The 25,413-nt window shown below is 43.6% G+C and overlaps 1 protein-coding gene and 1 non-coding gene across 2 annotated transcripts in view; both read left to right on the forward strand.

Annotated features, from left to right (window-relative positions):
* LOC124804815 (endophilin-A) overlaps positions 1–25,413 on the forward strand; it is a 730,772-nt gene that overhangs the window by 172,504 nt on the left and 532,855 nt on the right. Inside the window, exon 3 of the mRNA XM_047265154.1 lies at positions 21,133–21,199. The gene's annotated coding sequence lies outside the window, so the exon portion shown is untranslated. The remainder of the gene's footprint in view (positions 1–21,132; positions 21,200–25,413) is intronic.
* Positions 15,197–15,271, forward strand: Trnas-cga. Its single transcript has one exon. It is a non-coding gene; the product is annotated as a tRNA-Ser (tRNA).

The following is a 25,413-nucleotide window of genomic DNA, read 5'->3' on the forward strand; positions in this document are numbered from 1 at the left end:
GGAGTGGCGCCACACCAACTCCCCTACCAAGAAAAAGTTTAAAGCCATACCCTCAGCCGGTAAAGTCATGGTTACAGTCTTCTGGGACGCTGAAGGGGTTATTCTGTTCGATGTCCTTCCCCATGGTCAAACGATCAACTCTGAAGTGTATTGTGCTACTCTTCAGAAATTGAAGAAACGACTTCAGCGTGTTCGTAGGCACAAAAATCTGAACGAACTTCTCCTTCTTCATGACAACGCAAGACCTCACACAAGTCTTCGCACCCGAGAGGAGCTCACAAAACTTCAGTGGACTGTTCTTCCTCATGCACCCTACAGCCCCGATCTCGCAGCGTCGGATTTCCGTATGTTTGGCCCAATGAAGGACGCAATCCGTGGGAGGCACTACGCGGATGATGAAGAAGTTGTTGATGCAGTACGACGTTGGCTCCGACATCGACCAGTGGAATGGTACCGTGCAGGCATACAGGCCCTCATTTCAAGGTGGCGTAAGGCCGTAGCATTGAATGGAGATTACGTTGAAAAATAGTGTTGTGTAGCTAAAAGATTGGAGAATAACCTGGTGTATTTCAATGCTGACTAAAACAACCCCTGTTTCAGAAAAAAAATGTGTTGCATTACTTATTGAACTGCCCTCGTATATCCGATTATTCAAAAGTAACAACGTAAATACTACTTCGGCCGACCATTTCGCGCATTAGCTGGAAATCTCTGGCCAAAGCTGGGTGTGATGATATAACAATGTGCGGGAGGCAGCCTTTCGCTTCCAGTGTTAGGTACGTCGTGCGCGTAGTAGAGTCCGCGCTGGATGCGCTGGCCGATGCGCAGTGGCTAATTTTCATTCAAAGCTCTGGAAGAGTTTATTCCTTCGGCTGGTCGGCGATTACAGAATCGAGGCGCAAACCCTGTAATTTTTGTCAGACGATTTTACAGAAACTATTCGGTCAAAAAATCAATTTTGTGTTACTTATACCTTTATATTTCAGCTTCATGACGATGTGCCCATCATTTCGTTAATGGTCATAGTTACTGTGATACACTACTGGCCATTAACTTTGCGACGCCAAGAAGAAATGCAGATGATAAACGGGTATTCATTGGACAAATATATTATACTAGAACTGACATGTGATTACATTTTCATGTAATTTGGGTGCATAGATCCTGAGAAATCAGTACCCAGAACAATCACCTCTGGCCGTAATACCGGCCATGATACGCCTGGGTATCGAGTCAAACAGAGCTTGGATGGCGTGTACAGGTACAGCTGCCTATGTAGCTTCAACACGATACCACAATTCATCAACAGTAGTGACTGGCGTATTGTGACGAGCCTGTTGCTCGCCCGCCATTGACCAGACGTTTTCAGTTGGTGAGAGATCTGGAGAATGTGCTGGCCAGGGCAGCAGTCGAACATTTTCTGTATCCCGAAAGGCTCGCACAGGACCTACAACATGCGGTCGTGCATTATCCTGTTGAAATGTAGGGTTTCGTAGGCATCGAATGAAGGGTAGAGCCACGGGTCGTAACACATCTGAAATGTAACATCCACTGTTCAAAGTGCTGTCAATTCGAACAAGAGGTGACCGAGACGTGTAACCAATGGCACCCCATACCAGCACGCCTGGTGATACGCCAGTATGGCGATGGCGAATACACGATTCCAATGTGCGTTCACCGCGATGTCGCCAAACACGGATACGACCATCATGATGCTGTAAACAAAATCTGGATTCATCCGAAAAAATGACGTTTTGCCATTCGTGCACCCAGGTTCGTCGTTGAGTACACCATCGCAGGCGCTCCTGTCTGTGATGCAGCGTCAAGGGTAACCGCAGCCATGGTCTCCGAGCTGATAGTCCATGCTGCTGCAAACGTCGTCGAACTGTTCGTGCAGATGGTTATTATCTTGCAAACGTCCCCATCCTGAGGATCGAGACGTAGCTGCACGATCCGTTACAACCATGTGGATAAGATGCCTGTCATCTCGACTGCTAGTGATACGAGGCCGTTGGGATCCAGCACGGCGTTCCGTATTACCCTCCTGAACCCACTGATTCCATATACTGCTAACAGTCATTGGATCTCGACCAACGCGAGCAGCAATGTCGCGATACGATAAACCGCAATCACGATAGGCTACAATCCGACCTTGATCAAAGTCGGAAACGTGATGGTACTCATTTCTCCTCCTTACCCGAGGCATCACAACAACGTTTCACCAGGCAACTCCGGTCAACTGCTGTTTGTGTATGAGAAATCGGTTGGAAACTTTCCTGATGTTAGCAAATTTTAGGTGTCGCCACCGGCGCCAACGTTGTGTGAATGCTCTGAAAAGCCAATCATTTGCATATCACAGCATCTTCTTCCAGTCGGTTAAATTTGGCGTCTGTAGCACGTCGTCCACGTGGTGTAGCAATTTTAATGGCCAGTAGTGTATTTGCATGGTAGTAAGACACTTAGCGAATTCGAAAAAGTTTGTAGTATTATATTATATTTTGCCGCGTATGAAATTTAGCTAACATATTGAATTTTTATTTAGACTTGGGTCGAGGTCCCTGTCTGTCACCAATCTTGAGAAAATTGATCAGATGTAGCACATTCGTTTGCGCTCGTGCACCAGCGATGATGCCAGAGTGAAATATCCACAACATTTCTCGTATTTCATAAACGGTTTGAGGTATCGAAATGAGATTTTGGTAATTGATAGCGCGCTAGGAGGAGAACATTTTGCCATATTGTTGTTATGGAAATCTTCATTATCAACTGTGTTATTACACTGGCTACAGACTTTTTCGATGAAAGAATGTAGTTTTTAGGGGCCGCTGATAGCTGGTGAAACAAAAAATGCTGCGGGTTTTGGAACAACATAAGTGAACATATTACACGTTTATTTTTGTACCGAGGATGTGTTTCTTCATACTACTGACCGTACTTTTCCTCAGTTTCTCACTTAATAAACCACTGTTTCAGAATTTTCTCGCACTTGCATCTGCATCACAGGTGACACTGAGTAAACTGTGCTGCTTTTCTTGCATTTTCAGCGAAATTGTTTTTAGATACTGACCAAAGCAGAGGTGACAGGTCTTTTTGAATGGTCACCATGCAAGTGTGGGCGTGGCGGAGTTTCACTTAGTATTCACAGAAAGTGTGAGGGTAGGCTTCAGTTTAGAACGGCAAGTAACTCCCACCATTACCACTCTCCTTACGCGTGCGCTGCCGGTTGCGCATCTCCACACGTTATTCTGCGTGAACTCCAGCTGCTGATTTTCGGAGACAGTTTAGCCTTTGAGACTTCGACTTATTCTTTTCTGAAAAGTCGGCTTCATTGTAAGTATTATAGTAATTGCTGATATTTGTGGTATTTGTATTTCCTCTGTGACGTTCTCTTATTTAGACAAATCGGTTTCATTGTGAGTACTGTGTTGATTTCTGGTATTTATACTATACTATACTATACTGTACTATACAATGTAGTAGAGACCCATTTATCCGACCTGAACTGGCCATGGCCTGGTCGGGTGGGCAGCAAGGGTGGATGCCACAGAAAGTGACAAAACTTCCTTTAAAACTGATAAAGTACATTATATATATATATATATATATATATATATATATATATATATATATAATTTTTACAGTTACCTTTCTTTCCTGATACCGGTTCGGATTAAATGAAAGGTCAGATTAGCGAAAGTAGGTTGACTGGGTTCTAATGATGTTTTATCTGTAATATTTGTATGCTTCCTAACATTTTCCTTTAAAATGTTAAGTCAGCAACCGAACATATTTATTTGGCCTGAAGACCTATCCCTATAACGGTACGTCGATTCCAATTACTATTCTTCCGCAAGCTGTCCCATGGGTACTTCACACGGGAGTAATCAACAAGGCAAAATTGGCATGCATGGAAATGGGGAACCAACATCCGATATGTGAAGCAGGTTGTCGGACACTTTGAATACTTGCTGCGAGGAAAAGCAAATAACAACTGAGTACTCATAAGAGATTGTTACTGCTTTTTTATAGAGCGCGTTAAAGAAGACAAATCGAAGCAGAGAAAAGAGAACTTTGACTATCGTCAGCTAAGAAAATATGACGTTATTGAAGTGGACAGGAAAGAAAAACTTATTGTGCCAATAACAGGAGACAACGAAAGAAACTACAAACTAAATACAAAATGTCAGCAAAGAGTTCATTACATTGTATTCCGCTTATGCAAGCCTTGTCAGACTAAGTTGTCTAATTCCAAGAAAGACATAGTTTCCAAACCTTTGATATTTAAATAATTTACTGAAGATGCTGTATAGATCTGATAGACGTACAAAGTACCCCGGCGCTGAGTACAAGTTTATACTCATTACCAGGATCGTTATTATTATTATTATTGAGCGCTTATAACTACTACTTCTTCGATGCTCTCTTCCGTTCCCAATAACTCTTGAGCCCTGCTGATAATGTCTCCTTCCTCTCCTGTGAAATGGTCTTCCGACGTTTAGGGACTCTAGGTGGTGGGCTCCAAGACTCTACCATAGCACAAAATTTGGAACGATCCTCTACTTAGAGATCAGAGTCCTTTAGTCCTTTAGTACGTCATTAAGCCACGGGCTTCCAGTCTTGTAACAATTAACCAATGAGAAGATCTTCTTGGTAAGCCTATTGTTGTTCATTCGTTGTAGGTGCCCATAGAACTTGAGCCTCCTACGTTACATACTGGTGTTTGCTGATTCTAACTATTGACACAGTTCAGAATTAGACTTCGGTTGGTAGGTTCCACCTGGGAGCAATCTCGGGCCAAGAAAAAAAAAAAAAAAATTTGTTCAAATGGCTCTGAGCACTTTGGGGCTTAACATCGGAGGTCATCAGTCCCCTAGAACTTAGAACTACTTAAACCTAACTAACCTAAGGACATCACACACATCCATGCCCGAGGCAGGATTCGAGCCTGCGACCGTAGCGGTCGCGCGGTTCCAGACTGTAGCGCCTAGAACCGCTCGGCCACTCCGGCCGCCTTTCTCCGGGTCATCCATCGTGCCTTTTCTGTTCATCAAGAGGGTCTCTGTGCCATAAACAAACTGTGGTCTGACTGCAGTTCTGTAATGACAGACCTTAGCATTCTTCGAAATGCACTTCTTGTTGTACAGATTGTGGGACAGATGGTATGCCACGTTGAATTAGTTACGCCTTTCTAAGATGGAGGTGCCGTCTCTACCATTGAGATGCACCCATTCACCAAGATAACGAATGCAGTTGACCTTCCCAGTCGTTCCATGTATAGTAGTCACAGGGGTGTTATTGGAGTGACGGTTCTCAAAGTATTTGGTCTTGTCATACAATATTTGTAACTCTGACTTCATCGCTATCTCATGCAGGTCTTGGAGAGCGATGACAGCATCCTTAGAGTTGTTAGTTAAGATTGCAATGTCATCTGCGAAAGCAAGGCACCTTATCTCGATTCTTCGGGTCCCGGCTCCAGTGGTAACCGGTTTGATTCGTAGATCCCACAGCGTACATTGCCAGGTTTCGATGACTTTATCAAGCACCAGATTAAACAGACTGAGTGATAGACCATCACCCTGTCGTACTCCCGTTCTGATGTCGAAACTCCGAGATAGTTTTCCTCTGAACTTTTCCTTAGAGCTTGTATCCGTGAGAGTCTGTTTGGTGAGGGTGTGTGTTGTACCCCACACCTCGTTCTTGGAGTACTAAGAGGAGTGTTTGGTGGTCGATGGAATCATAAGCTTTCGTAAAGCTGACGAAAACCACAATGATGTTCGTACTCCTTTTTTGTTTTGATTGGAGAATGGTTTTCACATTGAAGATCTGCTCGGTACTGGACCTTCCACGTCGAGATCCTCCTTGATATTCACCAATTTTTTGATCACTAGGACTTTCTACAGTGTCCAGTATAATCTTGCAGAGCGCTTTGTATCCTTTTGGCAGCAGAGAAATCACTTGGTAGTTTTGACATCGCTGCGATCGCCTTTCTTATGTAAAAGGTGTATGATGCTGCCAGTCTCCCAACAGTCGGCCAAGATCCGGTGTAGGGCCTCTGTGATCGTATTTCCATCTGCTTTCAGAGCTTCTGTAATGATGCCATCTTCCCCGGGTGCCTTGCAGTTCTTAAGATGATTGATGGCATTAGCAACTTGGTGTATGGTTGGTGGGTTAGATGGTAGGCGTATCTCTTGAGGATCTTCAACAGGCAGTCTTTTCGTGCGCTCTTCACGATTAAGCAATTGCTCAAAATAGTTTGCCAAAAGTTCGACGTTCTCGCGGTTATTGGTGACCAGCTCCCCGGCCGTTTGCTTAATGTGAAGACATTGCGGTTTATACCGTGAGAGTTCCTCCTTGGAGGCGCGCTAAATGTTTCTGGTGTTGTACATTTTAAATTCTTCATCCAACTTTTCCAACCTTGATCGATCGGAAGATCTCTTCCTACGCCTGATGGTGTTGCCTGTCAGTTTCCGCACCTTTGTGAAAGTCTCCCAGTCTTCTTGTCGTTTAGGCGAGTTCCACTTCCTCCAAGCTGTGGCACGCTCGTCAACTACAAGGTCACATTCAGAATTCCACCACCTATGACGTCGCTTCCTTCGAGGTTGCCCGAGGTTATTGGTCGCCTCGCTTACAATGGATCTCAGTTGCTAGTTTTAAAGCGTTTTTTATTCTCTGCAAAGAATTGGGGATCAATCCTTGGCGGAATTGTGGTCGGAGGTACCTTTCGACTAGGTAGTAGTCTGGTCTTTATTTTTGTGAAGAAATGGTCAGAGTCAACATTGCAGCCTTTGCGTACTCTGGCATTCCTGATCTCTTTCCTACTCTTTAAACTGATTGCAACATCATCGATTTGAAATGATCCAATAGCTGCGTTTGGTTATTGCCAAGTGGTCTGGTATCTTGCCTTTTGTAGGGAACACTGTGGACATGATCTTCAACTGATACAGCCTACACAGTTCAGTTAAGCGTTTGCCCTTAGTATTTGTTGGTCTCTGTACTTTGTAAGGCTCCAGTATGTCTTGGTACTGTCGTTCTTTCCCCAGTTTAACATTGAAGTCACCTACCAGTAGTTTGACGTGGTGATCGGGGATCTTACTGATCTCGTCTTCTATCATCTGCTAGAAACTTTGGTCCTTTTCAGGGTCTTTCTTGTTGTCATCATTAACTGGAGCGTGTGCATTTACAATAGAGTATCCCTTGTTGCCTTAGGAATAACACAGAGATGCGTTCGCTAGCTGATGTGAATCCGATGACAGAATGCATCATATCACGTGTTATTAAAAAGACTGTTCTAAAAACGTTGGAGCCATATGTGTTCTTAGAAGCCGGCTTCCCTTTCATTATTCTATAACCTTCCGATGCAAAGCCATATCATCAGTGAATCTGGTTTCTTAGACGGCCATTATTGATCAGGATCGTTTAACCAAGATTATATTATTACGACTCCCTGCTGATCAAAAGAGCAGAAGTTGGTTGCGAGCTGCTCGATATCTTCACCACTATAGACGCTCCATGTGTGCTTTAGTCAGATAACGGGAGAGAATTTTCGATCCAAATTATAAATAAACAAAAAAACAAACAAACAAACATGTGGCCTGAACTGTAACTGGTACATGGAAAACAGACATAGTCGAAGCCAAGGCTCCGTCGACGCTCCAACCAGGATGTTCAGAATAGGATAATGATATGGATTCTGACGAAGGAATCAACACATTGGGCTGAAATCTCCGATTTATTCAATTTGTGAAAAACCGCTCGTTTCATCAAGGCATTCAGCAGTCGCCATTTGAGGCCATGTTTAGCTGCAAAGCGAAAGTGGATCTGAGTACCTCAAATCTTCCCATTGAGGTTATGGACGACATAGTGACGGATAAAGACAGTGAGAGCGTTGAACGAGAACTGGAGGATGCTATAAATGCAGGAACTCCCCCCGATAATGAAATGTCGCCGTGGCACTGGAGTCATCGGAATATACAGTCTAGTTCTCTGACGATAACAGTGCGAAAATACTGTGTGTGGTGTCTTAAACAGAGTGTAGTGCACCCATTGTTACGTATCCTGCAGCAGAGATGTCTGTGCAATTTGTGGAATAAGCGACGAAGTATAGTCGGCCGTTGTGGGCGAGCGGTTCTGGGCGCTTCAGTCCGGAACCGCGCTGCTGCTGCGGTCGCAGGTTCGAATCCTGCCTGGGGCATGGATGTGTGTAATGTCCTTAGGTTAGTTAGGTTTAAGTAGTTCTAAGTCTAGGGGACTGATGACCTCAGATGTTAAATCCCATAGTGCTTAGAGCCATTTAAACCATTTTTTTGACGAAGGATATGGAGAGAAAATTACGCGCAGACTATGTCAAAATAAACAAGAAATCAGTAAAAAAATCATGAGCTCATGCCAATTTGCAAATGCAAGATGCGAAAATGCTTGAAAATCCAAATGCTAGGTTCCCACTAGCAAAGGTTGGGGACAGTGTTCAGTCCGTATATCAGACATTGACAGAAGTCGTGGTGATCCCAGAAGCGTTCTTGCAGTTGTCAAGAACGTCGGGGGTGCTTTCCAAAAGCAAAGAACAGATAATGGTGTTCTAAAGGAACTGCATACTAAATGTGAGATATCCATTTTGCACGAGAAACTGCTCACGGTGGAATCTGTGGTTACAGAAGAAAGATCATTACGAACCATCTCTTCTTCATAACTGACTGGCGGCCAAGGGTATACTTAATGCATTTGTGCTGATAAATGGGCAACATATGGTTGGAAATGTAGAAATAAGAAACTGTTGTGCTGTTCCAAATGTCATAAAAATTGACATCGTAGTTTAAGCAATGCGGACTGCAAAAGGTGAGATTGATAAAACGAATAACTATATAAAGCTTGAAATAATACAGACTCTTCAAATAGATTCAGTTTTTTTATTCCGACTTTGGGTGATGGGTTCACGTCATTTCGCGAACTGGCTGACCAAATCTTGAACTCAAGAAAATATCGGACACTGGCCATTTCCTGACTTGGCTGGCCACTTCCGGCATTAGCCGATTTTACACTTTGCCCGTAACATATATAAATAAACATTGTTCTCCCGAATGTTCAAGAAGCCGTATTGTCGAATTAAACGTTAAGACAGCATTCGGTTTTTATAATATTGAAAAATCTGTGCAAAATTGTATCTTTTAATGGCTATGAATCCGTTCACGAAAGCAGACCACATGTCCTTCCTGTATGCATCCTGTGACGCTTATGGGCTAATGATGACTGGAAAATAGACTGCTCAAAAAAATTAAAGGATCACTTTTTCGCCGGCCGTTGTGGCCGAGCGGTTCTAGGCGCTTCAGTCTGGAACCGCGCTGCTGCAACGGTCGCAGGCTCGAATCCTGCCTCGGGCATGGATGTGTGTGATGTACTTAGGTTAGTTAGATTTAAGTAGTTCAAGTCTAGGGGACTGATGACCTCAGATGATAAGTCCCATAGTGCTTAGAGCCATTTGAACCATGTGATCACTTTTTCGAAACCTCGTAATTCTCTCTCATTGCGACGCATAAGTTCGACATTTGGCTCAAAGGTGCCTACAACCTTCCTCTGTAAAGGTGTAAAGCGTAGTGCCCTGCGACGTCACCCGCGTGCTCGTCGACGCTTCCAACAACAAGGTGTCGACACATGCGTAAAAATGGCCACAACTTCAGAGTTCATGTGAGCTGTAAGGTGGATTAATAATGATGTCACATTGGCACCAAATTTCAGCCCAATTCTGGCCAACGCTAGCGTGGAGGTGTTTCACGATGAGACAGTCGTCATAGCCCCTCTTACCCACATTTCATCCCTTCTTTTGACACGTCTGCGGTGGAGGTAAGAACAGCGACACCAAGCGTCGGTATCACGCAGTTTTTGTAGAATTGGCCGAGAAAAACGTTTAAGACACAGCCCCGCTCAGAATAGACACGAGATCACCTCAGGGGGTGGCACAAAGGGCGTTAGTGACAACACCCCTTCCCTTGGGGCGCTGATTCCTATATACCGAGTGATCAAAAAGTCAGTATAAATTTGAAAACTGAATAAATCACGGAATAATGTAGATAGAGAGGTACAAATTGACACACATGCTTGGAATCACATGGGGTTTTATTAGAACCAAAAAAATACAAACGTTGAAAAAATGTCCGACAGATGGCGCTTCATCTGATCAGAATAGCAATAATTAGCATAACAAAGTAAGACAAAGCAAAGATGATGTTCTTTACAGGAAATGCTCAATATGTCCACCATCATTCCTCAACAATAGTTGTAGTCGAGGAATAATGTTTTGAACAGCACTGTAAAGCATGTCCGGAGTTATGGTGAGGCATTGGCGTCGGATGTTGTCTTTCAGCATCCCTGGAGATGTCGGTCGATCACGTTACACTTGCGACTTCAGGTAACCCCAAAGCCAATAATCGCACGGACTGAGGTCTGAGGACCTGGGAGGCCAAGCATGACGAAAGTGGCGGCTGAGCACACGATCATCACCAAACAACGCGGGAAAGAGATTTTTCACGTGTCTAGCAATGGTTTTTTTTGGTTCTAATAAAACCCCTCGTCATTCCAAGCATGTATGTCAATTTTTACCCCTCTATGTACATTATTCTGTGGTTTATTAAGTTTTCAAATTTATACTGACTTTTTGATCACCCGGTATTTCGCCGTCGATAACGACAGTTTGCAGTGCAATGAACAGCACGACGACGTTATTAACGATTTATGGTATTACTGACGTATCTCAGACACTACAACTGTTCTCTAAGGACATCGCGGGCTAGCAATCCGTTTGAAACTGATCACACCACTTTGGAGTGCAGTGCGACTGCAGTTTAGCTCTGGTGTTCAGGCTGTAACCATTCGAGGAAATTTGAACGTGATCCGAAGCATCAAAGGATATTTACGATTTTTCAATCCTCCTATTTCCGTCTTCCTGTGGCTTGATCACGCGGGATTGCAGCATTAACATTTGCGTGAATGGGTCCCTTTAAGACCCCCCCCCCCCCTAGTTCATCAGTACCCTCGGTGTCATCCGAGGGACTGGTTGAGCGCGTTACAAATTTACCTGTCTGGAACATAGACACCATTTCAGCCTGGCAGCTGCTCTAGTGCCTGAAAGTAGGCAAACTGTACCAAAGGGATATCGAAGGGGTCGCCTAACGGTCAGTAGGAAAGATTAAATTATTAAATTAAAATCTCATGCCCTTGTTGAAATTACTGCATGAGCAGCGAAAATGTAGTAAGCTATAATCATATTTTCATTTATTTTGTGGTGCGATGTCAGCGAGAACATTTTCTAAAGGCTTTCAGATATAGTGTAAATTTTATTGGAAGTCGTTAAGTGCTCACATTCTCAAATTCTGTATGAATATAGTCTGGTAATTTGCGCGCTATGAGTTTCATTGCTTCAAGACGTGTACACAGTTTCTAAGTTAAATACTTGACTTATTGTGTTAAACCTGTAACATAAGAGTCTACTTCTTAAAGAGTAGATTATGAAACCATTTTAAGTTTGTAAATTCGGTTACAAAGTTTTTTGCGACAGGATTGTAATGTTGTTCTGCCAATACTCTCTACACTGTATTCTTCAAAGTGTTCATTACGTAGTCTGATTCACTGGCATTTATTGATAACTGTGCTCCGACACGGTTCAGTAGGTTTTTTCTGTGTTTTTGTAAATTTTCCTGTGCGAACAGTTTCTTGTCCTTAAATTTCGCCTGATCATTGCGTCTTGAGAAACCAGGTTTCACGTTGGTTTCTGTACCCGGCGATAGCTTTCTTCCAATTAGCATGACGTCTATTACGAAATCTCTGTGTACATTTGTTCGGCTTTCTGGGCAATATAAGATAGTAATGTAAATGTCCAACTTCCTTTGCTCTGTCTTCGACTACCAGCGGTGAACTATATAAATAGTGGAAAACTCCACCGTGGGTGGATGACAATAGGAAGAAGGACAATTCAGAAGGTGTAGAGATTTAAATACCTGGGAGAATGGGCAGATATTGGTCTGATAAGAAGTAGTAATGGGAGCACGAACAAGCAAAATGAATTTAGCATTGAGCATGTGCAATGATGATAATATCTCGATCAATGTAGAACTGAGACATTACCAGACAATGATCCACCCTGAAGCGTTATACGGAGCAGGACGTCTGAACCTAGTAAGAACAGGAGTACTTGGACTAGAATTGATGAAGCGAGGGTATCTCAGGTGAAACTGGACGTTGAAGAAGTGGAGACAGTCAATATACAAAATTAGTATTGTATTAACACCTTCAGCTGCTAACGAGTGTTGATATATATCAACGGGGACAGGTGAAAATGTGTGCTCGGACCCGGATTCGAACCCGGGATCTCCTGCTTAGATGGCAGATGCTCTATCCATCTGAGCCACTGAGGGCACAGAGGATAGCGAGACTGCAGGGACTATCTCGCGCACGCCTCCCGCGAGACCCACATTCTCACCTTGTATGTCCACACACTACATTCGTAGTGTCCCACCCCAACACACTCATTACTCGTGGAAGACACTCTTACCAAGTCCCGTAAGAGTTCGGGGAATATGTGTGCATCCGCACAGGAGAAGGAGTTCATTTTCACCTGTCCCCGTTGATATATATCAACGCCCGTTAGCAGCTGAAGGTATTAATACAATTCTAATTTCGTTCTAGACGGCTGCAGGTCATCATTAGTGTCTGTTCTTTCGGACATGTCCGAAAGAACAGATACCATATCCATATAAGTCAATATACAAGGCTAGCTAACCGAGAACTCTGTATCCAGATGGAGAGAATCTTGGACATCAGGAGGAAAAGTATCATGTTCTTCGGACACTTCTAAGAGTGGAGTAGAGGAGGTTGACACACCAAATGATACACTGTCTTCAGATTGTTTCTGGAGCCAAGAAGTACAAATGGACCTGGAAGAAATGGGAATACAGAGACCAGAGATTTATTACAGGGTTTTTTAATCTGGCATTCACAGGTTTCCAAGACAGAATTAGACCCAGGGCAAAATCATCATGGATAGTAGGAGGAAGAGGGTTGCAAAGTTTCAGAATGAAAGAATATTACATTAGGTTAAAGGCCAGAAAAACGAATCTGGCGTAAATTAACGCGGTCTTGATAGGGCCAAAACGAAAAGAAAGAAAGGAAGAAGAAGAAGAAGGTGGTGTAACTTTAGAACTATTAGAAATTGATTTCACGTTTTACGAGAAGCACACATTGTTGCCCCCGTTCACAATACAAAGCATTGACGTACGCGTAACACAAAATGGCTTTCTCTTCGTTTAATATCGCCTTCTTCAGTGAACTCTGAATCCGCAAGACAGTTCTGGCGTGTACAATGAAAGGGTACAGAATGCATGTCGTTTTCAGTAGTGGAGCATGGTGGTGGTTGTAATAATTGTGTGGTCGTTTTCCCTGTTTTCGTTGGATCCTGTGGTCACACTGAAAGGGAAGTTAACTGATGCATCCCTTAATATCACACTAGGCAAGCATTTTGATTCGGTTGAGCCAACATTGTCTACAGCATGAAACTTCCTGGCAGATTAAAACTGTGTGCCCGACCGAGACTCGAACTCGGGACCTTTGCCTTTCGCGGGCAAGTGCTCTACCAACTGAGCTACCGAAGCACGACTCACGCCCGGTACTCACAGCTTTACTTCTGCCAGTACCTCGTCTCCTACCTTCCAAACTTTACAGAAGCTCTCCTGCGAACCTTGCAGAACTAGCACTCCTGAAAGAAAGGATACTGCGGAGACATGGCTTAGCCACAACCTGGGGGATGTTTCCAGAATGAGATTTTCACTCTGCAGCGGAGTGTGCGCTGATATGAAACTTCCTGGCAGATTAAAACTGTGTGCCCGACCGAGACTCGAACTCGGGACCTTTGCCTTTCGCGGGCAAGTGCTCTACCAACTGAGCTACCGAAGCACGACTCACGCCCGGTACTCACAGCTTTACTTCTGCCAGTACCTCGTCTCCTACCTTCCAAACTTTACAGAAGCTCTCCTGCGAACCTTGCAGAACTAGCACTCCTGAAAGAAAGGATACTGCGGAGACATGGCTTAGCCACAGCCTGGGGGATGTTTCCAGAATAAGATTTTCACTCTGCAGCGGAGTGTGCGCTGATATGAAACTTCCTGGCAGATTAAAACTGTGTGCCCGACCGAGACTCGAACTCGGGACCTTTGCCTTTCGCGGGCAAGTGCTCTACCAACTGAGCTACCGAAGCACGACTCACGCCCGTTACTCACAGCTTTACTTCTGCCAGTACCTCGTCTCCTACCTTCCAAACTTTACAGAAGCTCTCCTGCGAACCTTGCAGAACTAGCACTCCTGAAAGAAAGGATACTGCGGAGACATGGCTTAGCCACAGCCTGGGGGATGTTTCCAGAATGAGATTTTCACTCTGCAGCGGAGTGTGCGCTGATATGAAACTTCCTGGCAGATTAAAACTGTGTGCCCGACCGAGACTCGAACTCGGGACCTTTGCCTTTCGCGGGCAAGTGCTCTACCAACTGAGCTACCGAAGCACGACTCACGCCCGGTACTCACAGCTTTACTTCTGCCAGTACCTCGTCTCCTACCTTCCAAATTTTACAGAAGCTCTCCTGCGAACCTTGCAGAACTAGCACTCCTGAAAGAAAGGATACTGCGGAGACATGGCTTAGCCACAGCCTGGGGGATGTTTCCAGAATGAGATTTTCACTCTGCAGCGGAGTGTGCGCTGATATGAAACTTCCTGGCAGATTAAAACTGTGTGCCCGACCGAGACTCGAACTCGGGACCTTTGCCTTTCGCGGGCAAGTGCTCTACTAACTGAGCTACCGAAGCACGACTCACGCCCGGTACTCACAGCTTTACTTCTGCCAGTACCTCGTCTCCTATCTTCCAAACTTTACAGAAGCTCTCCTGCGAACCTTGCAGAACTAGCACTCCTGAAAGAAAGGATACTGCGGAGACATGGCTTAGCCACAGCCTGGGGGATGTTTCCAGAATGAGATTTTCACTCTGCAGCGGAGTGTGCGCTGATATGAAACTTCCTGGCAGATTAAAACTGTGTGCCCGACCGAGACTCGAACTCGGGACCTTTGCCTTTCGCGGGCAAGTGCTCTACCAACTGAGCTACCGAAGCACGACTCACGCCCGGTACTCACAGCTTTACTTCTGCCAGTACCTCGTCTCCTACCTCGTCTCGGTAGCTCAGTTGGTAGAGCACTTGCCCGCGAAAGGCAAAGGTCCCGAGTTCGAGTCTCGGTCGGGCACACAGTTTTAATCTGCCAGGAAGTTTCATATCAGCGCACACTCCGCTGCAGAGTGAAAATCTCATTCTGGAAACATCCCCCAGGCTGTGGCTAAGCCATGTCTCCGCAGTATCCTTTCTTTCAGGAGTGCTAGTTCTGCAAGGTTCGCAGGAGAGCTTCTGTAAAGTTTGGAAGGTAGGAGACGAGGTACTGGCAGAAGTAAAGCTGTGAGTACCGGGCGTGAGTCGTGCTTCGGTAGCTCAGTTGGTAGAGCACTTGCCCGCGAAAGGCAAAGGTCCCGAGTTCGAGTCTCGGTCGGGCACACAGTTTTAATCTGCCAGGAAGTTTCATATCAGCGCACACTCCGCTGCAGAGTGAAAATCTCATTCTGGAAACATCCCCCAGGCTGTGGCTAAGCCATGTCTCCGCAGTATCCTTTCTTTCAGGAGTGCTAGTTCTGCAAGGTTCGCAGGAGAGCTTCTGTAAAGTTTGGAAGGTAGGAGACGAGGTACTGGCAGAAGTAAAGCTGTGAGTACCGGGCGTGAGTCGTGCTTCGGTAGCTCAGTTGGTAGAGCACTTGCCCGCGAAAGGCAAAGGTCCCGAGTTCGAGTCTCGGTCGGGCACACAGTTTTAATCTGCCGGGAAGTTTCATATCAGCGCACACTCCGCTGCAGAGTGAAAATCTCATTCTGGAAACATCCCCCAGGCTGTGGCTAAGCCATGTCTCCGCAGTATCCTTTCTTTCAGGAGTGCTAGTTCTGCAAGGTTCGCAGGAGAGCTTCTGTAAAGTTTGGAAGGTAGGAGACGAGGTACTGGCAGAAGTAAAGCTGTGAGTACCGGGCGTGAGTCGTGCTTCGGTAGCTCAGTTGGTAGAGCACTTGCCCGCGAAAGGCAAAGGTCCCGAGTTCGAGTCTCGGTCGGGCACACAGTTTTAATCTGCCAGGAAGTTTCATATCAGCGCACACTCCGCTGCAGAGTGAAAATCTCATTCTGGAAACATCCCCCAGGCTGTGGCTAAGCCATGTCTCCGCAGTATCCTTTCTTTCAGGAGTGCTAGTTCTGCAAGGTTCGCAGGAGAGCTTCTGTAAAGTTTGGAAGGTAGGAGACGAGGTACTGGCAGAAGTAAAGCTGTGAGTACCGGGCGTGAGTCGTGCTTCGGTAGCTCAGTTGGTAGAGCACTTGCCCGCGAAAGGCAAAGGTCCCGAGTTCGAGTCTCGGTCGGGCACACAGTTTTAATCTGCCAGGAAGTTTCATATCAGCGCACACTCCGCTGCAGAGTGAAAATCTCATTGTCTACAGCAGGTTACTACACTTTATCTTTCATTGATGAAGATGAAGAGGAAATTGTTTCGAGTCATTGTGATCTGTATTAAAAAAATAATTATAGCTTGAATAAAATAAGCTCATTGTCTACAGCAGGTTACTACATCTTATCTTTCATTGATGAAGATAAAGAGGAAATTATTTCGAGCCATTGTGACCTGTATTGAAAGAATAATTAGAGCCCTAATAAAATAACTTTGTGGTTGACAGGTTGCATTGATGGGTGGTAGTGTGGCCAGTGTCATCTGTATGTCCTTAGAAAACAGGCAACACAGCGAGCACGTGACGCTTAAGAAAGAACCAGAATTGGCTGGCGGTTCGCTCCTATCTCTCGAGTCGCTTAAACTCCGCAATCACAAAATGATTTTCGTCGAAGCAGAATAGCCACTCTGCTCCAGCATTTTTTCAAGTTTTGAAGCAGCTGCCGGCCGCGGTGGTCTCGCGGTTCTAGGCGCTCAGTTTGGAACCGCACGACTGCTACGGTCGCAGGTTCGAATCCTGCCTCGGGCATGGATGTGTGTGATGTCCTTAGGTTAGTTAGGTTTAAGGGGCTCCGGAAAGGTTCAAAACCATGAAAAGTTCAATTTTTACTTTTTTGCGTTTTCTGAATCTGCAGACTATTACCTTTTAATAGATATATAATTTATTCAATTCCGAAGACTACAACTGTTTTTAAATTTTTTTTTGAAATGTGTTCTACATGGGCGTGACCCACTGTGGCGCTGTTAAACTGCTGTCAAATGGTGTTATTATTAACGTCCGTGTTCATCAGGTACATTTTAGTGATGTGAGATAAAGTATGTGTTGTGGCTAACCTGTGATGGTTCAATATATATCGCTGGTGTGATTGTCGATTGTTTCATGTTTATTTACTCTGTCGTTATCTCGAAAATATTCGTAATTAATTCTGTTTCTTGAGTCTCTGTTTTGTTGAAGTATAATAATGAGTAAAAGTAAAGTTATTAGAAATCCTGTGAAGGCTTTTAAGAAAAGGAGAAATGTTGGAAAGCCAAAGGTATGTGTTATTACTGTAAACAATAAAGACGATAACCAAGTGAGTGAACCTAACCTCTCAAGTACACCTGCCCATAGCAGTCAAAGTGGGAAAGAAAAAACTTCACAGAAGAAGCGTGGTTCAATGAGTGAAAACTATGAATGCTTTATGGGCGAATCGAATGTGAATGAAATATTTGATATGTCGGTTCTCAAAGGAATTTTTTCAAACTGTGTAAGATGTATTCATTGTAGTGAAGTTGGTCTGGAACTCTCCATAATAAAGCACGTAGGACTTGGTAGTGAAATACAACTGAAATGTGATAAGTGTTCATACATGACCACCTTTTGGAACAGTGTTGCAGTAACTGCAACTGAAGAAAATGGTAGCAAAATCTACGAACATAACAACGAGCGATGCTTGCTTTAGACAAGGAACGCCTTCGGGCTGCAGACAGGGCTGTAAAGAGTCTAGAAATACAAGCAAGAGTAAACAGGAGGAGGAACAAGAGGAAGCTGGAGGAGGAGTTTGCAGAGGATGAAGATAATCCATCCTATGGACCTGGAATGCACTAAAAAGTTAATCCAATCTTTGTCGCTCGATTCCCAAAACTTTTATTTTCTCATACTAATTACATGTTTTGTAAGGATCTTCCAAACATATGTGTTTCAAACTTTCAGTAAATGTTACACAGTACCTTCTGCATAATTTAACACAGCCTTTTTCCAAAAAACAGTATATTTTTGAATATATAAATAAAAAATTGCAAAAAAATGTTGTGAATTTTCATTACAATTGAAAAAAAATCATCTTTAATAACTGAACTAAAATTTTGTAAAATCCCTGTGTTAAGTTGTAGCCCATATTCCAATAAATAATCTGTAAAAAGTTCAACTTCCTACCTCAAATACTTTGTGAGGAAAGATGTAATTTATAAGCGTTATTTTAACATTGCAAGTATAGGGCGTTCCGGAGCCCCTTAAGTAGTTCTAAGTTCTAGGGGACTGATGACCACAGATGTTAAGTCCCATAGTGCTCAGAGCCATTTGAACCATTTGAAGCAGCTTCCTGCTGTTGAGTGGTGTAAAAACTACTATTCACTGTTTATCTGCATTGATCCACAGGAATGAAGATGACCATGCACCATGTTACAATGTTCGCATTGTGTTATCCAACACTTGTCTTCGACAATAGACAGTCAATGATGCGTGATTCGTAAGTGGATGACAATTATCTTGGAAGAAATGTTTCATTGTTATGTAATGTGCACACAGAAATGAACATCTGCCCTGCTTAAATGTTTTTGGACTGTGGCACGAACATTGTTCTTTTCCCGTGATCCAGAGGCAGCGACGCTCGCCACTAGACCACGAGCTGCGAACATGATTGGGGAGTGAACGTAGAAGCGAACTGAGGTTTTTATCTAAAGTTTCTGTTAAGAATTGTTCTCCGAGGCAGCAGTACCAAATGAATAGTTGTTAATGGCAGCAATAACAATGCTCTTGGATAAGAAACTAGCCAATCATTCTGTTGTTCTATTCCAATACATTGAGCGTAATCTTCTCTGGTACATGTTTACAATCGTTTCCAAACGTGAATTCGCATTATCTTTCCTTCCCCAGGCGCCATTTCAGTAGCTATTCAGCGAGGTAGCTATGATTTTGAAAATATACACGCAAGGTTTCATGAAGATATTGCCCTTCTATTGTGTGTCTCGATCATGCCTGAAGGCAGATCATCAATCTTCCGACTTCTGCGCGACCAGATTTGATGCGTTCAGCTTCAACGTCGCATCACGCCGATATCTTTAGAAACGTAACACAGGCTCTGGTTGGGCAAGGAAACTGGTCTTGCACTTGTAAAAAGAAACCATTCCAGCACTTGCGTTAAGCGATTTAAGAAAACCGTGGAGAATCTATGTCTGGATGGCCGAACGGAGATTTCAATCGCCGTCCACCCAAATGAGAACCCATGGTTGTTCTACTGCACCACCTCGCTCGATATGATCAGATACGTGTTAGTATGCTACAATTATTCGGTATTATGCAGACTTCTTCAAACAGCAGCTGAAATTTTGGAATGTATGTGGTATTTCGTGGGGATTAAGAAGCCACTTCAGCTATGTTTAATATTTTTATCATCAGATCACAACCGGTTTCGTGCCACTGAAAAGCACATCCTTCGACAGTATATGGTCGCGTTTCGTGTTCCGGGGACGCACATAGACTGGAGCGGAAGCTCCAGCGACCGTTTTGAACTTGAATCCCTACGTCTGGCTGATTTTGATTCATTAACGTACTGTCATTTATTCGTTCATTAGTTGGGTTCCATGTTCCAGATTCCTTAGCTCTTATGACGTAGTTACATATCACCTGAGGCTGTGGTTCTCAGTGCTACGAAACCGGTTGTGATCTGATGATAAAAAGATAAAATAAAGCTGAAGCGGCTTCGTAATCACCAACTGTGGTTGCCGTGCCGACAAGATTTTCTGCTGTGTGCAATAGTGCTAAACACCTACAATAGTTTGTCATCGTTATTGCAGCCGGAAAAGCATACAGTGTATGCGATATTGTCTTATCAGCGATTGCATTGCTCTACTTTTTAGTAAATTATACGTTGCGACGAACATTTGTGACAAGCTAAAATTATTGTGCCCTAGCGGGAATCGACCCGAGATCGCTGCCTTCCGTGGGCAGTGTACTTTCAGTGGCGCTATTTGTGAACGCCTCACAATCAGCCTTGGTACCCACTGGTCACCGTGAAGCTTGGAAAAGTGTGCAGGAAACTAGGTGACAGCTCGAACCTTTACCTCAGTTTGAGAAGGGTGCACAGAAAACATAACTGCTGGAGTACTGCTCGTATTTCATTTAATATCGTTTGGCTAACTGGCGAGTTTGTAAGTCTTACAATTGGACACCAGTTCGGCGACTTGACGTGTCTCTCTTATAGCCCACTTTCGTACCACCGAAAGAGGAACTATAGTTTAACATGCGATAAGAACCCCATTGAGAGTTGAAGGTTTGATTAAAGGCAGACTGAAAATTTCCGTGGTCCGACCGGGTTTAATCTCGTGACCTCTCGTTTTCCAGGCACGCTCTTTACTGCTAGACCAGCAGGTCCGACATACTACTCGTGAAAGGCAGAGATCCTGCTTCGGGAATCGCTCAGTTTCAGCTTGCCACGAATGTTTGTATATGTTTCTACAAAATGGATATCCAATCTGTTCAAATCTATTTTGTTTGTATGTCGCAGTTTCGATGATTAGTTCCAGTATTGTACCGTTTGGGATAAGTACATAATGAAATCGAATACCTAGCGAATTTCCGACGTTGCAGTATTTCCAAATTGCGGCCTTGTTTTTTGATTCCTCTCTCTCTCTCTCTCTCTCTCTCTCTTTCTCTTTCTTTCTACGTCAACCCCACCCATCCCCACTCACACACCAACTGCTGTAATGCTAAAAATGAGTTTTATCACACAGTACATTTTACTGCCTACTTTGAAGAATGAACAGCAACAACATTTTACGATTTCACGCTACAAAGACCTGTTTCATCTTTCTGTTAACAGGGCCGTGATTCACCTGTCAGAGACCCGGGTTATACACGTATCAAGTCACCGAATCTTCACAGATTACGTGAGTAACAAAACATACTTTATGACACAATTGTGTAAATGAATAAACGTACTATAGACCAGGCCTCAAATGTTCAGCAGATTTTGATAACGGCTCTCAACTCGAAAAATTGAAAACTCAGTCGCGGTAGTTCCGACAACAGTGGCTCGCCGAGTGTTATCGACAGTTCAGTGTCTAGTAGACGAATATTTTTAGGCACGCGTGAACTATGGCAGCAGCTTTACTGTGGAGACAAGCCGGCAACTAAGACGTGACTTTCAAAAACGCGTGTACGGTGATTTCGCTCAAATGGTTGTTACTGTGTGGCAGCTGTGTGTTAGATTGAGAAACTAAGAGGTAGCTGAAAGAGAAACTGTTTGGAGAAGCAGACGTGATGATCTTTACTAAAGTGGAGACGAACTGTTTTACTTCCATGAAAACTGTTGTCATTAATTATTTTACGGGCTTCAAAGTTTCTTTCTTAGAACTTCTGTCCAGTGGTGTTTTTCCTCCGATAATACGACCGAGTATGTTCCAAGGGGCCAGTTCGACGAGAAACACATCGTCAGCGTTGTATGTTTGGAGTAATGCCGGTGATTCTCATCCAGAAGTAATCCACTAATAAAGAACAAAGAGTTCTTTTTGTGGGGCAGCCGCACTATACAAGTACGTTACAAATAAAATCACTTAATCACATCCTTGTCCCATTTTTGTCATCGAGCAAAAGTTAGATGTCAAAAGAGTAAAAAAAGGGAATCTAGATAAATTCCAAAAAGCGACATCACGACTGGACACCGAAAGGCACCAGAATCATAATACGTGTAAGATGTAATAAAGACGGGGAGAGAAAACGTATTGTATGGAATTACTTACATAAATTCAATAAAAACCGTCTCCCCGTGCCGCCCGACCGGGAACATTAACAGGAAAACTTTGCAATAGCAAATATTCGCTGGCCGTGCATATTGAGGGCGCACACGATCTATAAGGCAGGGTGCGTACTGAGGGCGATACAAGCCATCTGTGTACGACCAGATATATTGGTCAGGCATACAGCAATTTTCGTACGAGATTTAAAGACAACAAAGACAGCCAATTCCATGCCAGCTGCAGCAGGTTAGCGATAATTTAACACGTGTCGTACAAATTTATTCGCTTAGCGCCGGCAGCGCTAATTCGGATTACTTGGCCTGTCGCCGGCCGCTTGTCACCTTTCCGTTGATGACAAGCTTCAAACACACTGACTTTTGCGCGCTTTAATTTTTCCGGAAATCCTCTGTTTTGCAGTATCGTTCCACAAACTCGAATTTTCTTTTCAAGTAACTTCTCTTCAAGTTCTACACTGTTGTAATAATTATCCATGTAGAGGTGATGCCACTTTCCATAAGAAGGTGTCAGTAGTTGCATCACTGTTTTTGCTTAAGGTTGTCCAGCGCCGGAATATATCTTGAATGAGGAAATATATCCCGTACTCGAATCACTCAGCATCCGAATGAGTATCCCATATTTCGTAATTTTTGACGGATTTTAAACTTTAAAATCAATCACGAATTGAACTTTGAAAAGCCGGTTGGCATTATCAGGTTTGTTGTTATTATCGTAAAAATGTAAAAATGGTAATATTTGTCTGAATCGATTGCGGGACATCGTTTTGCGAACTATCGGTGTGTCTGTCAACGGATTCGTTGACCAGTAATCATCGATCCTTGCTTTTTTTACGATTCCCATAAGGATAGCAAGCCCAAACCATTTTCTAAGGTCGGGTCCCGTAATGTCGACAGATTCGGCCTTTTTTATCTAGTTTCCTTCTATTGCAATTTTGACTGTAATACTTGTTGGTTTCATTGCTAATATAATCAAATAGATCGTCTCCATTATATAATTCTACGATATCCACGACGCTCTGTGTATCTTTGAGAAATATGTGTGGACCTGAAGATCCTCCAAATTTATTATCGGTCCTCAGTAAATCATAGTCTGTCTTCTTCGTCTGATCCATCCGAATCAGTTGGCAACAGTAGCGTTCGCCGGATTCTTCTTGGACGTATTTCACTATCTTCCGACGATTCTGCTTCACTTTCTTTGTTTTGATATCTTCTGTCTTCTGCCCCATCGGCCAAGTCGTCCGGAACGTCAGACAAGACGACCGCGCATTCATCGTAAATAACCGTATCGTCTCTTTCATCTGCCATGACGAAAGTGCATAAATACTTACAAAAATAAAAATGTTGTTGACGTGTGTAACTTATTGTTACCTAAACAAAACACCAACAGAATGGAAAAGATACTAAAGTGCTGTCACCGGCCACTGCGCGATACTATGATCACGTTACCACTATGGTGTAGCCGGCCGTTGACCGGCATTTTCGCGCACGACACCACTGTGGTGTCGCCGGGCGGCAAAGTGTTAAGTGTCTTCTGCATTGCAAAGAATGAGCGGGTACTCATTGTCGTGGAAGAAGTAGAAATCTTAAGTCGTCCCGGCGGAGGTTCGAGTCCTCCCTCGGGCATGGGTGTGTGTGTTTGTCCTTAGGATAATTTAGGTTAAGTAGTGTTTAACCTTAGGGACTGATGACCTTAGCAGTTAAGTCCCATAAGATTTCACACACTTTTGAACATTTTTCTTAAGTCGTCTTCATTCCCGTACTCTTTATACTATTAGTCAACGCACTGAACTGCATCACAAAAATATTTTAGTTAATTGTGACATTATTCAGGCATGTTAAGGTGTGTATGTTACATAATATTTTCCCTTGTTTTTAGATGTACAGGTTCTCTTTATGTTGTGATGGTTTCGTCTCATTTCTACTGTTGCTTTCCGCTTTTCTGGTTTAAATAGTTCGCCAATTGCATATCTGATTCATACCGCACCTGCGCCTGCGTTGTGAGTCGTGTACGTCCTCTGTACTCACGGCTAGCAGGTATTTACTATTGCACAGATTTCATGTTAGTGTTCCCGGTCGGCCAGTATGGGCGAACGGCTTTCATCGAATTTATGTATTTTCACACAATACGTGTTTTCTCTTCACATCTTTATGGCACACATGTTTTATTATTCTGGTGACTTTCGTTATCCGATCGTGATGTCGATTTTTGGGATTTTTCTAGGTTCTCCACCCTCCCCCCCCCCCCCTTCAGTCTTTTTTTTAGCATGGAACTTTCGTTCCATGACAACATTAGCACGAGGGTAATCTTAGATGGTATAGTGATTTTATTTGCAAGTAACCAGCTGTTCTCTCTCTTTTTATTTTATTTTAGAAATTGTAACTGCATTGTTCCTTACCTGACTTTTTTTTTTTTTAAGTTGGCGAACTTCTCCAATTGTCTTATAATACATTATTTTCATTGTTACAGTTTACACCTGATGATGGACTTCAAGTGCTCCGAAACCGGTTGTATAAGCAGTTAAAGATTATTCATTGAACAACTGTTGTGCGGTTTCTTCATTTCACAAAACTAATACCGAAGTCGGAGAGTTCATGTGGGTTGGCCGATAACTGTTCCCTTGGCCGACAGCGGTGCAGTTACGTTCAGTATCGGGATCGCGTGCGTTGCAAAGGCCTGACGCGTGAAGCGCGACACTGGCTTGGTAACGGAGCTAAGAAGAGGGGAGGGTCATTCTTAAGCAGCAAGTGGGAATAAGAGAATAGAACCTTTCGAACTGGCACCAATTGCTAAATGGTCAACGTAGGATATTTATACATTTTATTTTTGTGACTCGTCTTACGTTGGAATATACGGAAATCTGTACCCAACAAGAAACACTCATTACAAAATCAGTATAAAACAGGTTGAATACTTCGGCTAGTGGAACCAATTGACAAATATTAAGTGATTGTAAACAGTTTCATCTATGGCACTATGTATAAGGAACACACATACCGATGCTCCATTGGTGTAGACGCCAGTATCTTAAAAGCGTCTACGAACATCGTTTGTACCGTTCGTGGAGCATTAGTGGCGAACTTCATATTTGGTTTTACGCGAGGCATCCTTTTCTATTACCATCCACGCGATTTCTCTCTGCCTATCTCGTTAAAAAACAGTGTTGCATATAGGCTGTTACCACCGCAAGGACAGCATGAAAATGTCTCGTCTTGAGAGTGAAAAAATGTTTTTAGATTAAAACATCACTTATTTTCGAGATAGTTGTCTTCTAGGTTAGTGAGCCTCCTTTGAAGGAACAACTGCTTGAAAAAATTTAAGGAAGAAATGGAATCTAAATCACAATTGAC

The sequence above is a fragment of the Schistocerca piceifrons genome, chromosome 7, assembly GCF_021461385.2.
Source record: "Schistocerca piceifrons isolate TAMUIC-IGC-003096 chromosome 7, iqSchPice1.1, whole genome shotgun sequence".
NCBI classification, from domain to species: Eukaryota; Metazoa; Arthropoda; class Insecta; order Orthoptera; family Acrididae; genus Schistocerca; species Schistocerca piceifrons.